General features: G+C 61.3%; 1 long non-coding RNA gene across 1 annotated transcript; it reads left to right on the top strand.

The window, feature by feature from the left end:
- Window positions 1–4894: 4894 nt before the first annotated feature.
- On the top strand, window positions 4895–10514 carry LOC138845460 (uncharacterized). The gene is made up of 2 exons (XR_011382742.1): window positions 4895–5116; window positions 9240–10514. It is a non-coding gene; the product is annotated as an uncharacterized lncRNA (long non-coding RNA).
- Window positions 10515–23317: the final 12803 nt, after the last annotated feature.

Raw genomic sequence — 23317 nt, 5'->3', positions numbered from 1 at the left:
TTACTCGGAGCATCCCCAAGGAGCTCGACTTCTCACCGGAGGGTGACGTCACTCACCTGAGCCAGACACGCCTTCCAGAGCCGCGAGGGCCTCAGGCACACGCAGAGAGGGTGGACAGGCCGACTGCTGGCTCCCAGTTAGCACCCTGGTGACCTGCAGGCCTAGGGAGAACCTGGGACTTCACCAAGGACCTCTGACCTCTGGGCACCTGGCAGCCAACGGGTGGAGCCTTGCTCCTCTGCCCAGAGCAGTTGCTGGATGAGAGACCTGCGTTTGCAGCAAGAAGGTGGCCTGGGGGCGTGGGCACAGTGAGGACGGGCAGGCTTGAAGCCCCGTGTGCAGAGGCAGACCCATGAGACAGGAATGTGTAGAAGAACATGCTGGACCACAGACCAGGGTGTGACTTTGTTTCGTCATTCGTCACATGTTCTGAGCACCTGCCAGGGCCAAGGGCATGGGAGAGAGAGGGACACGGGGCATGAGCTGACCGTCTTGTGGAGAGTGGGGCAGACCAGGAAGCAAAAGCCCTGCTGGACAGATGCTCTGAGGGGCGAACATCAGCCTGGCCTTGGAAGACTTCCTGGAGGAAGCAGCATTCCAATCCAGACCAGAAGACAGGCTGGGGCTGGCGGGTGCGAGGGAGGATCTAGGACTTCAGGCCCCACTCTGCATCCCAGTCCAGCCCCCTGCCCAGCTTCCACCTGCATCCAGGTGACCTGCACAGTCCTTCCCTCCCTGACACCCAGCCCATCACCTGTGGCTCCTCCCACCCACGGCAGTCTTGAACCCTGGCCTGGCTCAGCACCTGCGGCCTCGGGTGTGGTGGGAGCCAGACAGGTGCCCAGCACGGGCGAGAGCGGGTGAGTGCCTGTCGCTGTGCTCACACCGTGAGGTCGTCGTCCTCACCCTTTGGGGAGCGGGCGCTGTGGCCGCGCCTGCACGGAGGAGGCCCCGGCTGCGGGTGCCGAGGGCTTGCTGGGAGGGTTGGCGTCTCTCCTCCCGACTCAGAGCTAAGAGGCGGGGTGTGCCCTCCCGCGGCTGGGCCTCCTGATGCGTGTGACTCAGAACACTGGTTAGCGCAGCTGCCCATGGCAGCGGGTTCAGAGAGTAAAGCCAGAGCTTCCCAAGGACAGTCAGATGAGCAGAGGCCCCCCGAGCGGAGGCCGGGGTGCGGGCTGTGCTGGGAGGCTGGGGGCTGCCACGACATTAGCAGCAAGGACAGCAACGCCCAGGGCGTGCAGGGCTGAGCACGGGGTCTGGCCGAGCCTGTGGGCTCTGGCGAGGTGTGGCCACGGGCACCGCCGCCATCACTGTCTCCACGTGACACGCCCAGCAGGCACAGCTCTGCAGCGAGGTGGATCATGGATTCTAAAGGGAGAGCCCCAGCCTGGCCTTGGTGGTGGGGTTGGCACTTGTGTCTTCCTTTGGTTCCAGACACGTCACGCATCCCAGTCCGGGGCTTGGCTCTGAGGCCTGCCGGGCCTGGCTGCTGCCACTGCTCTGTTCCGTCCCCTGGGGAACCGAGTCCTCTCTTGCCTTCCTGCCCTGTGGTGCCACCTCTGCTTGGTCCCTTCCTCTGGGAGCCTGTCTCCCTCCACCCTCCCCCCGCTTCTCAGCCTGCGCGTCCTCTGGGGCTGCGCACTTCTGGGGCACTCAGGGAGCGGCAGTCACTCCGCTCACAGTGTTGACCCCGAGCACCACAGGTGCCGAGGCCACCCCGGGGCGAGGCCGTGGTCTGCACACCTTCTGGAGTGCCCTGCCCGACGTCCACCCCAGCAAGCAGAGCCGGTGTGGCCACAGGGAATGAATACCTCTCGGCTCAGCTGACACTGGAACAGGTATGCCCGGGACTCACCCCTGGGGACAGCACAGGGCACCTGTCAGACGCCGACACCAGGAAGGGTGTGCCCTTGCCGGCGCTGTGGGCCTGGGTGTGGTTTTCCTTAGCTGTACGCTGCACATTGTCTTTGTAAAGCTGCCACCTGCAAGCCAGTCTCCAGGGGCCCAGGGCCCACCCCAGGCCAGTCCTGTGTGTGTCGTCTACGCAGTCTGTTGTACAGGAAGACACCGCTGCCTGCCGCAGAGGCCTGGCCTGTGGGCTTAGAAACAGAAATCTCCCTTCTTATGCAGCAGCCCCGGGTCACCAGTGGGCTGCTGTGCCAGGAGACCCCGAGACGAGAGTCGTGTGTCTTGATTGCTAAGCAGAAGCAGGATAGCTGCTGGCATGCCGTGGGGAGAGGCACGCAAGTCCCCTCGGCCACAGCACTGACGGGGCCAGACACGCGGGCCTCCGTCCACCACGTGGACCCACCCCCTGCTGCGGGCCTCACGTGGCCCCGGCCCCAGGGCTGCCTGCGGGGACCCTGCTCGGCCTGACTTCTGGTTCCCCTTCCTCCACCCCAGCAGCCTCTCAGTTCCTTCACGCAGTGCAGTGCGTGACGGGCGTGCGTGTGGTCACCAGCCAGGCATCAGGTGAAGCCGACTGAACCGGAGGAGCGGTGGGCTCAGAGGCTGCGTTTGGGGTTGCTGGGTCAGCATCTTCTGCACCAGGACCCTGCTGGAGGGAGTTGGGGTCAGATCTCCCCGCACTTTCCGTGGCGCTCTTAATGCGTTAATTGAGATAAACACCCCGTGGTGCTTGTTAAGCACTGGAATGTGCCTGAGCCCAGCGCTTCCCCAAAGTGAGCTGAGCACTCACTTCGTGGAGAGGACGAAAGGAACTTGATTAAATTATCCAGAGCCCTCATCAAAGGACCGGAAGCTTCCCGTCAGTGGCACGGATGCTGGGCAGGCCGGTGCTGAAAAGCAGCGCAGAGCAGGAGGTACCCGCGGATTCAAAGCGGCGGAGACTCTGGCAGCTTCTAATGACTGGAACGGCCCGGAACCCCTATGGCTCAGCTGGACAAAGTGACCAATTAACTCTGTAGGGCCTGGCGGTGAGGCCGCCGCACTCGGCTGCCGTAGCTCTTATCTTCGGGCTCAGCTCTGAGTTGACGTGTCCAAATATTGTAACACAGAGAGGCCTACGCGCTTCGTTGCGGGATAAAACAATATTTGATGCTTTTGGAGGCTGGGAAAATATTAACAGCAGGAGCTCTGTGATTTTAAAATTTCATTATAGAGGTTTCAGTGTTCTTTTCTCTTGCCCTAATCTTCTGTCCTTCTGCTGAGAAAAGCCGCACACAATAATAATTAGGCAGAATGGTGGCGGGCGGCTTCGAGGGAGCAGGACGCCTTGGGGCGAGCGCGCAGCTGGCCGGGCGAGGCTGGTGGGGGAGGGGGCTCCTCTTCCGTCAGGAGGGCCCAGGCTTCTGTGGGTTTGGGGGCAGGACCTGCTGTATTCGCCCTGCAGCTCTGTGGTCATCGGGCATCCCAGGCTCAGGTGCAGCTGGGAAGCGGAAGGCGACTCCTGTCCTTGGCTGGCTCAGCCACACGGGACTCCTGAAGCCCGTGTGATTACACACGTGGAGGAGGTCCCACAGGGAAACCAGTGATGACTTCTGCATGAGCATGCCAATCAACGTGGTTGACCCGCCTCCCCGCCTGGAGGTGGAGGGCACAGGACTGGTCCAGCACCCGAGGAGAGCAGTGCCCTGCTCCTGCGCTGTAGGCCCAGCACGGAGGTCACTCCACAGGGAGTGACCGCGTGATCATCTGCAGTGGACCAGCTGGGAACCTGCCCATTGGCTTCTCAAGGCCGTCTGCGCAGACAGGTTCGCCCCCACAGTACACAGAAGTCCACTTCGGCAGCTGAAGTGAGAAGCGTGCAGGTGCGGCTGCGTCCCTCGTAGCCAACTGGCCACGAGTCGGCAAGTCACTCTCAACACACAGTGAAGGGTGGAATGGCAAGGCCACGGTGACGGCCACGGCACACTACCTCTGACACCTCTTGTGCCGGGGCTGGGCTCCCAAAGCACATGCATTGGCTTGAACTCTGATTCTGGACAGGCACTGCCTTCGGCAGCCAGAGGCGTGTCAGGTTGAAGATGCTGCCCCTTCCTCAATGCCCCCCGCCCCTTCTCGGGGCGCCTTCTCCAGTCTCCACGAGTGGACAGGCAGGTGTCTCAGCACACACGGAGAGGTCACCCCCACAGGGATGGCTTTCTCCATAGCCCCCTCCGCCGTGGGTGCTTCCCTGGGACCCGGCGATAGGTGTCTGCGGGTGGGATGGCCATGCGCTGCCTCTCATTCTACAAGGACGAGGCACACAGGGCAGGTGGGCGCCCATGCCGCTGGGCTAAACCTCTCCCCAGTGGAACCCAGGATCTGAAAGTCCAGCTCTGGCTCTTGGGGTCAGCCTGAGCCCATAACCCCAAACTCCCAGCCTCGGCTGCCGCAGGTTGCCCAGTCCCTCCTTGCCACACACGTCTGCCCCAGCTTGGATGTCCCAAACAGCTCGACCTCACACGTGCCCTGTGCCTGCCCCCGCAGAGCTGATGGCAGAGGTTCACGTGGGCAGAGGGCTCGAGGGCCAGCCCTCACCACCGGCCCCGTCCTGGGTGAACTCTTTGTTCTTCACAATACTCATTATTCAGTCGTCCTCACAGACAAGCAAGGCTTTCAGCCCTCATTTACTGTTCTTCCCGGCTTCTTTAGCAACAAAAGGAGCTGGGGAAATGCCCTCCGGTCGGCGGATCCAGCAAAGCCTCCACTCCTGGCTGCGTCTCCTTGTTCTGATCGGGCCGGGGGGTGGGCAAGGGGCTTCCCACAGTGAGGGGCTGAGTCTGCTTGGCTTCCTTTCCTGCCCTGCCCGGTGCACCAGTGGACCCCTGTGGTGAGCAGCACGCCAAGTCTGTGGCTGGGGCACTGGCTGCCTGCCTGGCTGGGTGGGGCTGGCCCCTGGCTGTGTGTGGGGGGGGGGGTGTTGAGGCCACGCCTGCCCTAGGAAATGGCTCAAAGACTGAAGTCGAGGGTCTGGGATGCTCTTCTTGCGACTGCAGGTCTGCAGGGGACAGCTGACGGGGCTCCCCGCTTGGGGACTGGCCGGTGTGGGTGGGACTCGCAGCTCCTCCATGGCTCACGGCTCTGCGGCCTTGGTACCGTCACACAGCCTCCGAGCTCTACGTCCTCGTCTGGGAATGAGATGACTGAGTCTACCGCACAAGGCGTTGTGAAGGTGAGTGGGCAGCACCCAGGCCTCCAGGGTGGTGGAGAGGCCACACTCAGGCCCCCAGCAGGCAGGCAGAGGCGGCTGCTGGGAGCAGGGGCCCTCCTGGGAAGCCCCTGGAGCAGGATGGAGCTGGCTGGCCTGGCCTGTCTTGCCGCACTCCTGCCAGCGTCACTCCCCTCTCTGCACAGTGAGTGACACCTGCACACAAGCACCATTGTGGCTGGGCTCCAAAGCCCATTTCCAGGCGGCCATGAACTTAGACCAGGTCGCTGCGCCTCTGCTGCCCCCTTGGCCTTGAGCTTGAAGACCCCAGCCGAAGAGCAACCTCAGCCTGCCTGCGTCTCTGCCTGGTGGGTGCTGGTGGCCGAGTCTCTGTGCGGTCATATATAATTATACTCTCGCTCTCGGTACTCACAATGCCATATATTTCCTATGAAAAAGGCCATAAAACAACAGCAGTACTAATAACTCTGCTTGTCCGGCAGATAGAGGAGGACAGGGATATTTCTCTGTCCAGAGTTTTGGGGTTTAAACACCGCCATCTTCATTTCTCCTGTCACCTAACTTTTGCTGTAATAACACCGTTTCCTTAGAGGTACCCCATAAACCACCCCCGGCCTCCTGAGCCGGTTGTAGAATTCCCAGTGTGGAATCCCGAGACCCCGGCTTAGGGGAGGAAGGGGATGTTTTATGACCAGTTTGAAAATGTTGCTGCTGCATGCTGTAAATTAAGAAGTTAAATCGCTCCCGTATCGGGTGTTGATATACTGTGTGGGGCAGAGGCATTTCTCCAAAAATCCCGGTGTCGGTGAAGGGGCTCAGAGCCGGCAGACCATCAAGGGGGATCGGCCAGGGTGGGGAGGATGGGGACAAGGCAGGAAAGGGACTTTGTGGGAGTGGCATCCTTGCAGGGGACAGAATTCCCCAAGCCTGGGCCTCTGCACTTCGCTGTGCTCCGAGACGGGAGCAGGGCCGCATCTCCCAGCAGGTGCACCGCCCCGGCTCTGCACCACGCTCTGCTGCTGCGCCCAGGCCCACTCCTCCGGCTACTGCTGCCAGCTTGGAGCTGTCTGGGGCAACCTTGACCTGCTGCCCGAGACCCTGTGTGGCCAACCTCTCACCCAGCTGTTCCCTGTTTAGATGAAGGCATTTCTGTGAGAGGTGAATCCTGGTGGGAATGAATTGTTCTTCCCAAGGGTGTACAAACAGCCAGTGGCCAAGCAGGGCTTCAACCCAGGGGTCAAGCTCGCAGCACCCAGTGGGAGAGCTGGGAGAGCTGGCTTTCCGCGGGACTTGGGCACCTCTGAACACACAGCCACCCGCAGTGCAGATGGCATGATGATGCCTTCCCATGAAGCGATGACCAGGGCCGTGTTCTGAGTGGGGAAGGCCCCCCAGGCATGGCCTCCTTAGTGACGGGGGAGCGTTCTCAAAGAGGGTGCCTTTGTCCAGACCACAACACCGCTGCAAAAACACAATCAGCAGATGGTGCCCAAATCCTACCCCTAAACTGACGGCTCGCGCGGCTTCTTAGCAAGTGAGTGGCAAGGGGGCACAGGCGATCTGCATTTGTGTTGGTAGCGACCTTGTGTGAAGTCTGCATGGACTCTGTGACCCAGGCTCTGCAGAGCCCTTGACTCTGTTCCCAGGCACAAGTGAGATAATTCACCACCTCTCGGGCAGTCCAACTCCGCTGTCTCTCTTGACCAGTTCTCTCCCACACCATGGGATGCTACTGACCACCAATTTAAGCCAAAGTGGCCTGATCCAGCACCTCTCCAGGTTTCTCACACCACAGACCAAGATTCTGAGCCCCCCAGAAGCCCAGGCCCCACAGTGGACTGGGCTGGGCCAGGACCGGAACCCAGGGCTGCGGTCTGGCATCCATGGCCACCCACCAGGCTCCCAGACACCTCCTTCGTGGTTGGATCATTTCTTCCCCATTTGCTGTGTCTGTAAAGCAAAGTACTCCTGGAGCTGGACACTGTGCAGAGAGAGCTGTGGGCTGGAGCCGACTGGGGGGCCACCGGGGGGGCCGGCAGCTGAGGCTCCTGGGCGCTGGCAGAGGAGTCAGGCTACAGTGCAGGCCTCCTCGCCCAGCTGGCTTCATTCCGGGGATGCCCACACCTGCCCTCCACGTGGTGGGTATGGTCTGAGCCCTCCCAGCTTATCGGGGCCTCGCCACAGTGCCACACTTGTCTGAGACCTTAGCTACTTCCTCCATTGCCAGGAAGAGCCCGTCAGTCCCTGAGGACCCCCCCGCCCCGTCCGCCCTGGCTTTGTGATGCCTTCCTGTTCCCTCAAGGCCCGGTCCTCTGTTCCTGCCACCTCCAAGGCAGCCGAGCACCTGACCTTCCCTGGGGCGCTGGGTGATGTTTTCCTGCCGACAGCAGTGAAGGTACTTCCTCAAGTTCTGACCACGTTTGCACAGCACCCCCCCCCCCCCCAGTAACTGCACGTTACGAGGGCACCACCATCCTTTATCTTCCAGAGCAGGAGGCCGAGGGCCAGGGCGTGCAGGGCGGGGGCTGGCGCGGGGTGGCGCTGGGCTTTGACCCCACGTGGGTGCTCTGCACCCCGTTGTGTCCCGAGTCAGTGAGGGCAGCAGGAGGGTACAGACCCAGGTTTGCCGAGTGCAAGCAAGAGCAACACAGACCCTGCCAGGGAGGCCGAGTCCCACAGGAGTACAGGCCACCCACCCTGTGACAGCAGGAAGCCATGTGTATCGTGTGTTACTGGGTAGGGACCGATGTCGCTCTAGGTACCCCAGAAAAGACTCAGGGTCCAGCTTCTATGACCACCCCAGGCCTGGACACAGGACCCCAGGCCAGCCCCTGGGACCCCCACCTCCTATATCCCTTTTGAGCCGGTGACGCACGCCCCAGCCTGGTGGCTGCATGCCACTCCAAATGGGCTGGCTAATCGGGCCACATCCATTATCATTAGCGCCCCTGCACACGCAGGTACGGGAGGCGCTGCCAGGCGCTGGCTGTGGCTCGCTGAGCGGGGGCCACGCTCCACTGCAAATGAGGACGAGGAACACCTGCTCCAGGGCTCCCTGGCCGCGGCCGTCATCCTTCACGTCCTCGCTCTGCGGAGCACTCGCTCTGGTGGAGCGGCCCCTCCAGCCTGGGCTCTCCTCCCCCGTTCAGCTCTGAACGGCTTTTCAAGGAAGCCCTTAGAAACGCACCCGCTTCACGTAGCCATTCAGTCATGGAGGCGCGCGTGGAAGCCACTTCCCCACGATCGTGAACTCCTCCGGAAGTTAAGGGCAGTTGTAGTAGTCACTGTGCACACCCGGCTGATGTGCGTCCACGCTGGGTTGCCTGCGACGTGGTAGCCGAAAGCCAGGGGGTGGCTGTGGCCAGCCAGATTTCTTCTGGCACTCGTGATGTCCTCATGGCTCAGAGAACATGAGAGTTTTCTAGACAAAGGCCAGAGTCCTGAGACCCGGATGGGACGAACCTCAGAGCCACGCAGGTGGCTCCACCGTGGCCCACCTTGGCTGCTTTCCTCCCGTCTGTTAGGAGCCGAGCACCTCCCCGTGGAGGACCGGCTGTGCCTCCGTCAGCCAGTCTGGGAGCGGATCGCCCAGGTGTGTGCTGACGCGGTTACGGCTGTGCTGGTGTCACTCACCCCCGGCCCACTTGGACCCTGCCTGGGGCTGGGGCTGGAGGCCCTTTCTGGGAGTTCTGGAAAGAGGCCCCTGCTGCTTCCAGGAAGCTCTGCAGGGAAGGAGCCGGGCTCCTCTCTGGATGGCTGCTCAAGGGAACCATCCTCCCTCCGGGAAGCCACTGTGTGTCCTTGCCGCCTGCTAGGGGACCCCCTGGGGATGGGCTGCTGCCCCCAGCTCTTTGGCCAGGCTCCAGGGTGAACGCACATCCTGGGCGTCTTGCAGCAGGCAGAGGAGGGCCCGGCTGCCCTGGACAAATCGGATACACGCCACGCCCACTCGGACTTTGGGCCGGCATCTTGTGGTTGGGCTCCCCAGGGCCTTCCGTGGCGCTCGGGAGCGCAGCGGTGGTGACTGTGGAGGGCGACGCCGGGGAAGTGAGCGGACCCTGCTCAGCCTGCACCGGGGCTGTGTTTTCCCAGCTCCGCGTCCTCCATGATCCGCTTCTCCCTGCAGGCCTTGGCGTCGTCCCCTCTAAACAGAGACACGGACGCTCCCTCCTCTCCAGGTTTGGGACGGAACACTTGAACAAAGGATGGATGCCCTTCACGCTCAGCGACAGCAGCTCCTCTCCTCTCTCTCTCCTGCTGCTGCTGCTGTTGGTTCGTCTTGTTCTCAGCAGAGATTCTGGCAAGTCTCTCCAAGTGGGCATGTTTGTGGGGCGGGTATTCACATGTACACACGTGCACGTGGGCATGTGGGTGTGCAAGCAAGCGCCGGCTCCTCCAGCCGCCCTCAGTTCGCGTCAGTCTCCTTGATGAGCGGGCGTTCTCTGCCCCCGCCCCACCATAGCTGCGCTCAGCTCCAGGAGGCCACGCGTTGGTGTTGGTGTTGGGTCCTGGGCTGCGACAGAGGTGACGGCAGAAGCCTCGTCCCGAGTCCACAGAGTGGAATCAGGCCGCTCTCCCTGGTGTCCCTGCCGTCAGCTCTCAGCTCACTGTGGCGACAAGGACGGTGAAGGGGAGCCACGACCCCCTACTGCAGAGAGGAAACCCAGGCGGCCTGGTCTCAGGAGCCCTGGCTCGGCGGGGAAGAGCCTGGGTCCTCTCCAGGTACTGGCACGAGCTGAGAGGACACCCAGGGATGCTTTTGCCTGCACAGCAATTTTAGATTATTTCAGGCCCCTAACGAACAAACAACAACCCCCTGGGAGTGGATATTCGCTCCCCGGTTCTTAGGAGCGGTCAGGCATAATGGCACACGAAGGAGACTTTGCTTTCAAACCCAAACCTAAACGCCATGCCCACCTGAGCCGGGGGGTTGACCAGTTGTCCAGCTGTGTTCACAGGCCCATGTCATTAGCAGGAATGTGAGAGTTTGGACGCCACGCTGGCTGTCTTGTAGTGAAGGTAGACAGTGAGTCTTTATTGAGGTGCAGAATTCTTGCCAGTGGAGTGCACCCTGCTCTTAGCTGCTTTCCTGCTGTGACATCTCATTGTCATGTGTGTGTGCATGTCTGTGTGCACGTCTTGTGCATGTGTGTGCATGCATGGGGAGCAGAGTGTCGGGGGGCAGCGGCAGGTCAGCTCCTTTGGAATCGTCGTGGGGAAGGTGGTGGCCCCGGCTCTTCCCTGTCGCCTACGGCTGGACACCTTGGGGCCCTCTCTGTGTGGAGTGGAAGGAGGAACCATGGTCAATTCCATCTGGAAGAGCGCAGACCCGAGCCTCCAAGGCAGGACTCTGGACCAGCCCGGGTCTTGGTGTCTCCCGCCAGACTGCGCCGTGACCTCCCTGCTTTGGGCCTCCCTTTTCACCTCCAGGTGAAAAGTGGCTACCCTGGTGTTGAGCCCTGTGGTCCCACCTGGCCTTCTCGGCCCATCGTCCTCCTCCTGTCCCACCCCGCCAGGCCTCCACCCAGCTGGTTAGCGGAGGCTCTAGGAGACTGGTCCCTGTGGCGGCGATGCCCGAGCACTCAGCGGCATCATCTCATGCCATCGCCCCCAGTGTCGGCGAGGCGGCTCCTCTGATGCCCCCGTCTTAGAGCTCAATGAGGCTGAGCTGTCGCAGCCTGCCCTCACTGTCCTGCTGGGATGTCCTGGGAGAGAGAGGGAGCCCAGACTGGAATGGTTCAGAGACCACAGTTTAGGAACAACGAGAAGTCCTCCCAGCAGGGAACCAACACCTGTCAGCTGGGGGAATCGCCCAGTGAACAGCCCAATCCTGGTGGCCGGGGCTGAGGCAGGGGCAGGGCCAGGGCACCCTCGACACTTGGCTCCCTCCCCACAGTGCCAGCCATCAGGCCCAGGGAGCGGGTGCAGATCCATCCTCCCCGCCCCGCTGTGGGCCCCAGCCCTCAGGCTGCCTGCCCCACACGTCAGGGTCTCCACCGGGAAGGAAGTCGGCGGGGGCTGCACAGCCCGCCCACTGGAGGGCCCAGACCGGGTGGGGATTTGGAAACAGGTAAACAGGAGAGACAGGCATAAGCACCACCCTGATTGGACCTGTCCCTTAGGAGGGAAGGGAAGTGGGGATGGGGGTTCAAGCCCCTTCCACGGCCTCTGACCACGCCCGCTCCAGCACACGCGTCTCCTCGCCGTGGCGGGGCTGAGAACGCGTGGCCTCCCGTGGTGCACCATCCACAAACCCCAGAGTCCCTGAGAGCCCGCCCAGCCTCGGCCGCCTCCTCCCGTGCCCAGAGGAAGTGCGCAGCAGAGGCTTCTGTCTCCCCGCACCGTCTCCCCGGGGAAGCCACGGGCTCGCCACGGCGTGTGTGGGGAGTAAGGTCCCCGGTGTGGCCGGTCAGGGCCGTGCGCAGAGGCCAGTATTAATCGACGAACTCAAGCGAGGAGGACCTGGGCAGGTGAGAGGAAGTCTCTGCCCTTGATCAAAAACATATTTCTGTTTCAGGTCTAAGTAATGGGCCACAGGGAGGCACATCTGTAAATTATACAGGAAGCCTTCCTCCAGACCCGACTCACCCTGACAGTTTTACTGGAGTATATGAAAATGAGTATTAGAGATGTGATCTGTGGGCATCCTTCCAGGAATTCCAATCTGGTTTCAATAAAATGGGAACGCTGATTGGAAGTGAAGTTGCCTTCCGGTTTTGCCTGTGGCTATTACGTGCTCATTCGTGAAATGACTGAATTCCACAACTACTTTTAATATTCACCTTCTGAGTTCATCTCCCGGAGTGGACACATTGCAATGATTAAAATAGCACTGTAGCCGTGCTGGGGCTCTCTAATTTAACACAGCCCAGGTGCTGAAGACAAATGAGTCCTCCCGGTAAGTCCATTCTTCTCTTTGCATGAAGTTGCTTCGCAGCACTTCGCGGACAGAATATTAATAGTAAAGAAAATTAAATAAAATAATGCTCCTCCAGCAGATGCCTGGGGAGAAGATTAGAGTCTGGTGCAGGGCAGGACTTACACTTGGTGCGGGATTATTCCGGGTGCGTTTGCTTCTGGCCTTTCCTGCTTGCCCTCTGTGCTGGGGCTGCAGGCTGAGCCCGGGCTCCAGGCTCCTGGGGTGCCCTCCTCCTGGTAAGCCGGGTGCTCAGGGCTGGCCTGGGGGCAGCCTTTCCCAGCAAGGGGGCTGCACAGAGACACCTGCTGCTCATCGGTTCTCCCCTGTTGCCCGGGCCCCCAGGGCACATTCTCAAGGGGGCACCTCAGGGACAAGGAGCTCAGAGTGCCACCAAGGAGAGCGAAGTCACTGGCCGGACCTTCCAACACGCTTCTAGCAAACCCCACTCACGCCCTGTCGGGCGGGTGAACAGGCCAAGGTGTGATTGTTCTGCAAGTTCCCTGAGGTTTGCTGGAGGAGGTGCACGAACTACTTTGCTTTCTTTTCCGTGTCAGAGTTCTCCCAGGTCAGGGTGTGGGGGGCTTGGGGGCGGTGGGACCCACACTGCTTCCACCATCAGTTATTCATCCGAAGCTATTATGGGATTTTCAGGAGGGAAAATGGCACCTTGGGAGATCAGGCACCCTGGGAGCCATGCATTCATTTGGAAATGTTTTTGCAGGTTGCAAATGTCTTTTTTCATATGCAAAATTCACGTTTAATTTTCTCTGATCTTCAGAATCATAGGAACAGTCTCCATGTACTTAATTTGGTACAGAGCTTTGTTGTATTTCCTGATTTTTGATCCAGGATAACTTAGGAGCCTGAGTTTGGGTTTCAAACATCTGAAGATGTGGGACACACGTGTGTGTGCGTGGAATGTGTTCATGACAAACCCCACTTCTCGGCCTGATGTCAAGACTGCATTGGAGTTAAAGCCGCTGTCCCCTGGTCATCAGCTGCCCGGTCTTGGGCCAACCACAAAGCTGTGTTAGGAAGGAATCGACAGTGTCTGCCTTCGCCGTAGGAAGTCGGCCCTGTGGGATGGAGCCTGTGCCTGAGGCCGGCCTGGAAGCCTTGTGGTCGCCATTGCTCCTGGCTTCACAGGCACCGCGATGCCCATGTCGTCAGCCACGAGCACGTGTGGCTCTACACATCAGTGGGAATTAAACAAAGATTAAACAAAGACTCGAGGTCTTCAGCTGGGCCTTCAGTGAGCGCCTGCCACACCGGAGCTCAGACCCCGGCACTTTCCATCACGCAGAAAGGTCTAGAAGACACTGCTGGGTTAGAGCTTCATCACGGAGGAGAAGGGTCTCAGTGGTGCCTGGCTGCACGCGAGTGCTGCCCTGGGGCAGGGGCGTGGACCTGTGGGCTTCGACCAACTTTGATGGACGTGGAAATCTCCCACATGGGGCCGAGACCCACCCCGACCAGAGTATCCTGAAGAGAAAGCCCGGCTGGCAGTGCTTCTGCCAGCACACTCGTGACCCAGGGGACCCGGATGGGATTTGGAACAAGTGTAATACCTCAGGCAAGACTCCAGGACTGCAGCTGCCGACGGCGACGGCCCGAGGAGTCTTCTTGTTTTCTGCACTGTCACTCCATCTGGAACGTCTCGGATGCTTCCTGCATCTGGGGCGCTGCCCCCCGTCAGCTCTGAGCCCCTGTGCTAGGACTGGGTGAAGACCCCAGGGGGCATCCCCTGCAACACCCGCTCCGTGCTCAGCCGGGATGATGTTTGATGTCTTGCGGTCTACACTGTTTCAGGACCTGGACCCTGCTGAGATCATTTTCCATACAGAGCGGCCAGGGCGGAGCAGCTGCACTCACCTCCCTGCTCGGCCACCTCGGAGGGGCCTCTGACCAGCCTGGCCCAGGATCCGCATTCGCCCTCCTGGGGCGGCTTTCCGCCTGCCCACGGATGTCAGGCTGTGGACCTGCGTGCCATCAGAGCAAGTCCAGCCTGAGGGAACCGAGTGATGGGTCACGGGAGGAGGAGTGTGGGTGCTGGTGCGTGGGCTGTGCCACTGCCCGCCGGGCAGCACCGGCAGTGGCCGTGTTCGGGGGAGGCGGATTCACGAGGATGACTGGGATCAGGGCAGACATGGGAGCCATGGCACCTTGGCGGTCCGTGTCCTTGCTGTGAGGAGTTGTTGTGCACCCGCCACGCTCCCAGGGTGTGCCAGGCCTCTCCTTAGTTATGTCACTGACAGTACCGTCATCTCCAATGCTCAAACGCGGAAATGGGAGCCAGACGGTAGGTCACCAGTCTTAAGTCGCACAGTGCAAGGGCTGCTAGGTTCAGACGCGGAGCCGAGTCTCCTTTTGGGCAAAGCCGAGATCGACACACTGGGCTGTTCTCTGCAAAGACGGCTCTGGCTGATCAGGGAATCTCTGGGGACAGGAGCCAGCGTCTGAGGCCTGTCGCTCCCCCTCTTCATGGAGGAACGACACAGGACCCTGCGCTGTTCTTTCGTCTGCTCGGCCCTCCCCGGGTTTGCTGCTGGTTCTTCCCGGGTTGGCTACCATCCCTTCCACCTCCGTGGAAGGGCGGTTCTCCCTGCCACTTTCCCCACTTCCGCAGGGGAGCGGCACACCGCCGGCCGGCTCTCTCGGGGGCTGCACAGGTGTTCCCTTAGATGTTCCCCTTAGATGTTCCTGGTGCATGTTGTCTCTCTCCTCCTTTATAGTCCTCTTCCACCAATCCCAACTCTGCTACCCACACGCCGAGTACGCTGCTCTCCTCCAATCAGGAGCAGGTCCTGCTGTTTATTGGTTGAACTGGAGGCAGCTGTGTAGAAGCTGTTTCCTCCTCTCCCAGCGCCATATTGTGGGAGAGCAGATGCATAGAATAAGTCTTAATTCCAGTAACTTAGTCTAGTCCGAGTTGCTCCAGTTGCTCCCCACAGAGGCCATTCGGGGCATGAGCCTGGGGACACTGGGGACACCGGGGACACTGGCCTGCAGTGGGACGCATGGCCCTTCATGACGCGGAGCAGTGACCCTCCATCCATCTCAGTGCACAAAGAGACGTAGTGACCCTGGCTTCTAGAATCTCTCATCCAACCCCATCGATGGAGGAGTTCTGGAGCCAGGGACAAAGGGACAGGCCTGGCCAGAGGGCTCAGCAGCTCCGTGTCTGTGGCCACCGCCCCGCCCCTAAGCCACCAGAAGTCCAATCCCAGAGCCAAGACACCCTGGCTCTCCTGCCGGTGGCGCACACTTGGGCCTGAACAGAACTCCTCAGGAGTCATCCTGGTCCCTTCGGGGGGCTTTTCACTGCAGTGGGGAGGGGCAGAGCCTTGGTAGGGCTTTTCCTGGCACAGCTGTGATGCATGGAGGGGTTTGGAGATATCCGAGTACGCGGGAACCCTGGCTCTCCCAGTATCTTGCTGTCAGCACTGGGACAACCTGGAAGCGGAGCTGCAGGCACCGCAGCTCAGGGCACACAGCTCCGTGCTCTCAGCTGCCTGAATGGTGCCCAGCAGCGAGGGTCTTCAACCTCTCCTGGGAATGGGGACTCTTGAGGGGCTCTGCTCGTGGCAAGCTGGGCGGCTGCCCCTGCCAAGTCCCCGGGGGTGATCTCGCTGCCCCTCCTAAGACAACACAGCGTGGCCACACTGCCCTCCTCTTCCCATGGGGTCCAGAGGGTGGGGACTCGCCGTGGAGGGCGCACACAGGGAGCTCCCGCCCCCGCCGATGCATGAAGAGCCCGGGCTCGGCCTGAGGGCTGAGGACCCTGCACCTTCTCCGCACTCCCACGCCCCTGGAGGTTTGTTAGCCTCCATTGTCGCCTGCGCCTGTGTGTCAGTTTCATCGAAGTTGCCTGACATCCAAATGAGGCCGTGGCGAGCCTGTCGCAGCCCCTAACAGCACACGTGCATTGACTGCCGCAGTCAGAAAGACCCTCGCGCGCCATTACCGCACCGAATGCGTGCACAAAGGCGCTCCCCTTTCTTCGAAAGAGCCTCTGCTTTCCTCTGCACATCACAGCTGCTTCCCTGTAACGCCAGCCCCGGGAGGGAGGCAGAGCGATGGGCGCGCCGCTGCCTGCTCCTCCGCCGGGCCCCTCCGCGTTCTGGCGGCTCCGGTCGTCTGGAAACCAGGGAGGAGGGGAGGGGGTGGCGGTGCGTTTGGGGCTGCCGATATCTTCTCCAGAATCTTCCTCCACAGCAAACACTGCTAACTACTGACTCATAAAACATATCAGCTGCGTTTATTACTTTTAACCATCTTTCCGATTGTGCTATAAAATAAAGGCAGATGCCACGTGAAGATCTTATTGTTGCCAGGGGCCGGCTCCTCCAGCGGCACCTGCCTAGCGCCTGCTTGTTTACAGTCCCCTGTTTTATGGGTGACAGTTTAAGGTGGCGCTGCTCCGGGTGCAGGGAGTTCTTCCCGATGGCACAGAAGCGGCACGCGCCGCGGGTGGGCGCCAAGCGGGCTGGGTCGCGGGTTCACCTGGGTTTTCACTTGACAGCCTCGCCACGCACATCAGGCGCTGCCAAATGCCCCGCCATTAATTTATGATTTAAAGTAATTAACTTTTGCTGATTAAAGTAATTATTTCAAGTGCATTGCACTCGGGCCCAAACGACGCACACAGCTCCTCTCCAGTCTGAGTGAGCAGCATGCCAGCCAGCCGCTTCAGAGCTGCACCGGGAGCTCCGAGTGGCTGCTGCCCATCTCACGGATCTGCCACGTTCAGGGCTGACTTGTACTAACTGCTCATTTTAATGCCGGGTTCTGGCAGGATGCTGACACGGCGTGACACCTTCACCCGGTAAACAAGACGAGCTTCAGCCTGGTGACATCGGTGACAGTGGGAGCTGTTTACATGCACCTTGCCTCCAGCCTTCCAGAGGCTGACCCAGATTGGCCCTTAAACTGGGCACGGCTTCATGCGGCTTCGGCCGAGAGCGCGGAACACACACATGGCGGGAACCCAGCCCTGTGGCCCGGGAATCCGGCTGCCCAGCTGCAGGCCAGGACAGGGTTGGTGGCCAGAGACTCCCCGGAGGAGCCTGGCTCGGTCTTGGGGTGCCTCTGCAAGGTATTGGAGACAGACACAGCAAAGGCTGCTTGGAGGTGGAGGGACCCTGCCCACCCGACACTTCACCAGGAAGCACGGGGGCAGCGGAGTCCTGGCTGTCACGGGTGGGGCTGGGCGGCTTCCCTGGGGGCGGCTGCTGTGGACAGGAGCGGAGGCGCCCTGCTGTGTCAGTCTCAAGACCGGGAAAGCCCCCTGTGAACCCGCCTACCTCTGTTTCAGTGAAGGGGTGGGAGCCGCAGCCCAGGGTCCCCCTGCAGAGCAACCAAGGGGTTCGAGCCCAGCACCATCCACGACAAAAATGAGCATGTGGGCCTCCAGCAGGTTAGGGGGCCCCGGAAGCCAGCATCAGCTGTCCGTGTCCCCACTCCCGTCCCGGGTGCCCCAGCGAGCACAGGGACCGAGCCTCACATTGGCCCATCTTCAGGGGGTCACCCAAGGCCCAGAGAGGGGAGGGACATCCCCAGGGTCACTCAGTGAGCAGAACCAGGTCACTCTGCAGCCCAAGTTCCAGACACAGTCTCTGCTGACCTGTGTCTTCTCTTTTTTCCCACAAAAGGGAGCTCAGAGAGGCACCAGGGCCTCCCTTAGAGACCCCAACAAGTCATGACCGCACTGGGCTTTAGGAAAAACCGATGGCACCTCCTGGCCCCTGAGCCTTCTCACTGCGGAAGTGGGAATCGGCCGTGCCACTACCTGCCTGGGCAGGACAAAGGCAAGAGCCAGGCGCCTGATGCCTTGACTTGGGAGAAGAGGGGCATCCCAGGGGTGGCGTCGTGCGTGTCTGCTCGCTGCTGCTTGGGGGCCCAGTTTCGGGGATGCACTGGCATTTCTGTCTTTTCTTGCAGTCATTATCCAAATGCCCCGAGCTTCCAGTGAAACGGCGAGGAAATCTAATTTTGTCTGTAATTAAGTGCCTGATGCCGCGATCCCCAGAAAACTATATTTCAGCTTTAATGCTGTTGCGCAAACATCACCAAAAACTGGCGGTGCCAAGAACAATCATCTGTGCGCTGGCACCGCTCGCCGCCACCCGACGGCTGGCGCCGTAAATAACCCTCTTCACTTTCGGGTGAGTTAAGTGCTCTGAGAGGGTTCGAGGGAGAGGGCCTCAGAGGGGAGCCCTGTGCCCGCGTCCAAAAGGCCAGGCTGTGCCAGGGTGGTTGGGCAGGCGCCCCGTCCTGCCTGGCACGCGCCCGAAGGAGACACTCCACTCGCTGCTCTCGCGGGCACGGGTGAGGGTGCCAAATGGCAGGGTCTGGGATGTAGCCCAGCCAGCAGTGGGCAGAGCCCGCAGGAGCCGGCGAGGGCGCTCTGGCCGCCACGCGTGTCGTCTGCACGGAGGGGATGCGGTGCTGCCTGGTCCTCTCTCGGAGTTCTCAGCGCCCGGACAATTGCTGCTCAGGCATCGTTTACAGGATCTGGCCCCAAATTAAATTTTAAAAGCTGGAAATTAAACCGAGAGCCCTGGAAGCACAGGAATGGGATGGGCAGCTGGGGCCCATGGCAGGGGGCTGAGGGCATGGCAGGAGCGCCTGTGGCTGACCAGCTGGAGGACCCACCGCCCAACACTGCCAAGCAGGCCATGTGGCCCGTGGGCAAAGGCAGTTACAGCAGGGCTGGTCCCCGCTCCTCTTTGCTTCGGATCAGAGAGGAGAGGGGAAACAAAACAGAACTTCCCGACGTGTTCCGCAGCCCCGCTGAGCCAGCCTCGCCGGCTGCTCTTCTCGCCCTGGCGCTCCGGGGGGACCAGGGGCCTGCAAGTGGCACAGCTCCAGGCTCGAACGAATCCCGGCTGGGTGACTGCTCGGCTGAGTGGCCTCGGGCACGTCCCTGAATTCTCTGGGCCTCAGTTTCCCGAGCTGCAAAAGGGGAACCAACCAACCCTCACGGTACCAGTGTGAGCTTGGCAAACAGCAGGGCTGCGCTGGGTGACCACTGTGACCAAGCCAGAGCAGCTGCGGCTCTGGGCGCGGCTCTGTGGCCCCGGCACGGTGAGCACCATAAGGCCCAGCCCCTCAACCCAGGCTGAGTGCTGGCGGCAGCCCCTCGGCATCCACCTACAGGTGCTCAGAGGTACGGGGGGAAGTGCAGAATGAGGCAGTGGTGTTGCTGAAGGGGGCTGGGCACGGGGGCCCTGGGACCCACAGAGGGCTACATGCAGGCCCTCGGATCACTGGGCCAATCATGCACCCACTGGAGGGCACCTGCTCGGACCAGCGCCTGTTGTGGGGGCTGGAATGCAGTGACCAGACCACGAGAAACAGACAGGAGAGGTCACAGCCTGAGCGATCAAACCCGGAGAGAGCAACAGGAAAACAAACACACCTATCATGCCAGCTTGCAGAGGCCCTTGGGGTCCAGATATCTGTAAATTTGCCCATTTGCAGACAGAGCTGCTGTGTCGTCTCCTGCCAGCTTCAACGAGCCACAAGAATTGGAAACCACACATCTCATAATCTTTAAAAACACCACACCCGTGAGGTGCGGGTTATGTCGTGATGTGGGTACCAGAACGTAGGCCTGACAGACTGAACCACGGCCCCCGGCCCGCGACCGCTCTCAAGCAACGGAGACTTGGAGGATGTGCGAAGTGGCGAGATGACGCTGGGGTGGCTGGGCGAGTCCCAGCTGCCATGACAGCCATCCTGTGGGGAAGCAGGTGGAGATTTGACATGGACAGGACAGAAAAGGACACGGTGACCGTCCAGGAAGGGACTGGGGTGATCTGACTGACCGCAGGCCAAGGAACACCGGCCGCCACCAGATGCCGAGAGGGGGCGCAGCCCAGGGGACCCAGGTGCAGCAGACCGTGAGAGAGGGAGAGCTTGTGTTGGTGGCCACCTGTTCGGGCGGGCGGGGATGCCGGGGCACGTGTTGACCAGGCCACTCTGAGCAGAGGAGGCGCCGTGGGAAGCAAGCTGACCCTGCCTGGGCCAGGAATAGGTGGCTCTTCCTTTGTCTTTTAATTCACATGATTCAGATGCAGCCAGCCCTGCTGACTGTCATTGTATTTCTCTACTTTTACCCTGGGGAGTTGCGGGGGGGGGGGGGGCGGGGAGTGTAAACTGGCCCAGACAGGTAAACAGGCCCGGCCCAGGCCCCTCTGTGCACGAGGGAGGGAAATCGCCACTGCTCCCCCCGCCCCCACTCTGCCTGGCCCCCGGCTGGGGGAGGGTGGGCTGGAGGACCCCTGCCCCCCACACTGCCCGAGCAATGGCAGCCGCCAACTGGAGCTTCCAGCCGGGCATCTGAGCGTCTTGTCTGTGGACGTGACTTGATTGCGGAACAAGGAGAGTCCAGGCCAGTGTTCCCTGGGGCAATTGCCGGGGCAGGGCTTGGCCACCTTGTCCCAGCCGGCAGGGGGAGCAGGGGGCGTGCCCTTGGAAGGTGGCCCAGGTAGCCCAGGCCGCCGCTCACGCCAGCCCGTTTGGCTTTGCATCACTGTTTTCCTGAAAGAAGGCGTTTGATGGCATCTTCTGGAGAGGGGTTCTGGGTGAGGGGCCCTTCCCCAAGGCACACCATCCAGTCCCTGAACCCAGCAAGGGAGCAGCGCCCCAGGAACTCCCTCCACGTGGGACAGATTGGACCAGGGACAAAGGTGCAGGATGGAGCTGGACCCAGCCAGGCTCCTGCATGGGCGCTGCCGTCCTCTGCCTGGGTGTGACCCTGGGACCTTGACTTTTCTGAACCCCACTTCCCGCGTATGCAAAATGTAGCTTCCCCAGGTGCAGGTGGAGGGCGTCGCTGGGCAGAGCTGGCGTGCCCGAGCAAGCGAGAGTCTGCGGCGGGCTACTGACGGCCACTGTCACTGCAACCCTGACCCAGCCCCCAGCGGGGTCCCCCCACATGAAGTCCCTGCAACTGCAGGCCTCGGGGAAGAGCAGCGGTGGGCCGAGGTCCCTCTGCTTGGGGGAATGTCGCCTCCCTCAGACCAGCCTGACAGCTTGTTCTCCACGAGTGGGGTCTGCAGGCGACAAAAGCCATTAGGAGCAATTTGTCGTCACCAGGCAGGGCTGCTCCCCCTAAACTGTTATCAATGAGCTTGTCAACCCAAGGCCTAACCTCCTTTGTTCTTTTCATCTGCTGTTACCTCGGAGGCCTCTCCGGAGCCCACAGCCTTCTCCCAGGACCCGCAACAGGCTGGCGTACACCTGTTTGGCTGGAGGCTGGGCCCGGGGGTCCGGGAGCTGGTGGGAGAGAGCACCGAGCTGCCCGGGTCTCCCGGCTCCCGGCGCTCGTCCATGTCCGGATGTCAGCTGACAGTTGTTGGAGCTACAGCTGGTACATCGGCTCGTGCCAGGGGCACGGCGTGCCTGCCGCACGCGTTAATGGGCTCTGGCCTCCCCGAGGAGCGCAGCCTCGGCTGCTGCTTAGCTGCAGCTGGAAAAGAGCGAGCCTGGCTGGTGCTGTCGCGGGGCCCAGGAGGCCATCGGGGCAGGGCCCGCGGTGCAGGGGCGGGCATCACCTCAGTGGCCAGCCCCCAGGAACCCAGGGGCATTGAGAGGTGTGTGGTGTGTGCCGTGGGTGAGGGCTGACCGACGAGAGCTGCAGAGACCTGAATGAGCCCCAAGGCCCAAGAGTTCAGAGCTGGAGCGGGATGCCGCGTGCTGTCAGGACCAGGCTGCCAGGCAAACCTGGTGGGGCGGGGTGGGACGGACTGAGGCCGTGGGCAGCAAGCACTCGAGAAAGGGCCCGCTGTCCATCTGCTCGGGCCGAGGGGGCAGCATGCCGCAGACTGCATGGCTTAAACAGCAGGTGTCTGTTCTGCTCCGTTCGCAAGCCTGGACGTGCAGGGTCAAGGAGCCCGCGAGGCAGGCCCGTCCTGAAGGCTCTTCTCTTGGCCGTGGGCAGGCACCTTCTCTGCGCTGAACAAGCTCTCTCGTGTCTCCTCCTGCGAGGACACTAATCCTGTGGTTTCAGGGCCCCACACCAGCCGCGTCGTGCATCCCCAAGTCACCTCCCCAAGGCCCGTCTCCAAATACCATCACGTTAGGGGTTGGGCTCCAGCGTGTGCATTGAGATGGGACACAAACATTGGATCCCTAGCAGACCCCTAGCCTGAGTCTGTCTGCAGTCCCAAAGAAAATAGGGGGGGGGGCTTCCCCAGGCGAGCCTGGCCTTGGAGAGAGCCCGCTGGGGGAGCTCGTAGTTCTGGCATTTAGAACGAGAGCATCTGGTGGAAGACCACTCTCCACTGCTTTTATTAAATGTCTGTTTAAGCAAACACGGTGTGGACAGTCCAGAGAGAGCAGTAAAGGACAAGGGAGTTTGCTGTGCAAGAGCGTGCCGTCGTGGGGCCTTCTTCCCAGCAGCCACAGCGGGTCACAGAGAGCGAACGGCAGGTGCAGGCCCAACAGGCTGGGGAAAGGTGGGGAGCCTTGAGATGTCCCTGTTCCCCGGGCAAGGTGCATCCCCGAAGGCCGGCGAGGACGCTGCGGGTGTTTCCGGCGCGTTGGACATCTCCTAAACCTGTCTCTCCCAGTTTCACCCCATCCTAGGCTGGGCCATCAAGTCTCAGCAGAGCAAAGGAGCTGTCCTCAGTCCCCAGACCCCAGACCCACACAGAAGGAGGGCCTGAGCCTGCTCTCCGCCGCCAGCCTGCGGAGCTCCTTCCGATCCCCCGCCCTCCACTCCTCTCACCCCACGAGCAAGGCCAGCCTTGGGGAGCGCCCTGTGCCGACGGAGCCCGCACTGCCAAGTGCTCTGCCGCCAAGCACGGCCTGGGGATCCTGGCCCCTGACTGTGGCGCCTGGCCTTGGGTGAAGCTCGGAGTCCCAGCAGGTGGGCTGGGTTTGGGGGGCTCTGTCCTGCTCCCCGAGATGCCGAGTGCCCTGTGGGGAGTTGATGGCTGGGTGGGGTCGGGGAGGCCTCACACAGGCTCCACCCCAAGCCCAGGGCACCCAGCACCATGGGGGTGGCAGCATTTCTTCTCAAGGATTTCTTTCCACAGAGCTTGCGTCTGCTCCCATGTGTGCTCCTGACGGGGGCACCCTCTAGGGGCTCACAGAGCTCTGCCCTGCCTGTGCCAGGCTCACCCCTTCCTTGGGCTGCTCTCACAGGGCAGAGTGGGGCCCCGAGGCAGGCAGACTCCATTGGTTGGTTGACCCTTGAACCACGTGCTTAGCTGGAGTAAGGCACCTTCCACGGCCAACACGGTGGCTTATGGTCGCCATCTGAAACAGCTCCCCAG

Source organism: Oryctolagus cuniculus, chromosome 15, assembly GCF_964237555.1.
Source record: "Oryctolagus cuniculus chromosome 15, mOryCun1.1, whole genome shotgun sequence".
NCBI lineage: Eukaryota > Metazoa > Chordata > Mammalia > Lagomorpha > Leporidae > Oryctolagus > Oryctolagus cuniculus.
The sequence above is the reverse complement of the archived record's forward strand: the minus strand, read 5'-3'. Positions and strand labels throughout refer to the sequence as shown.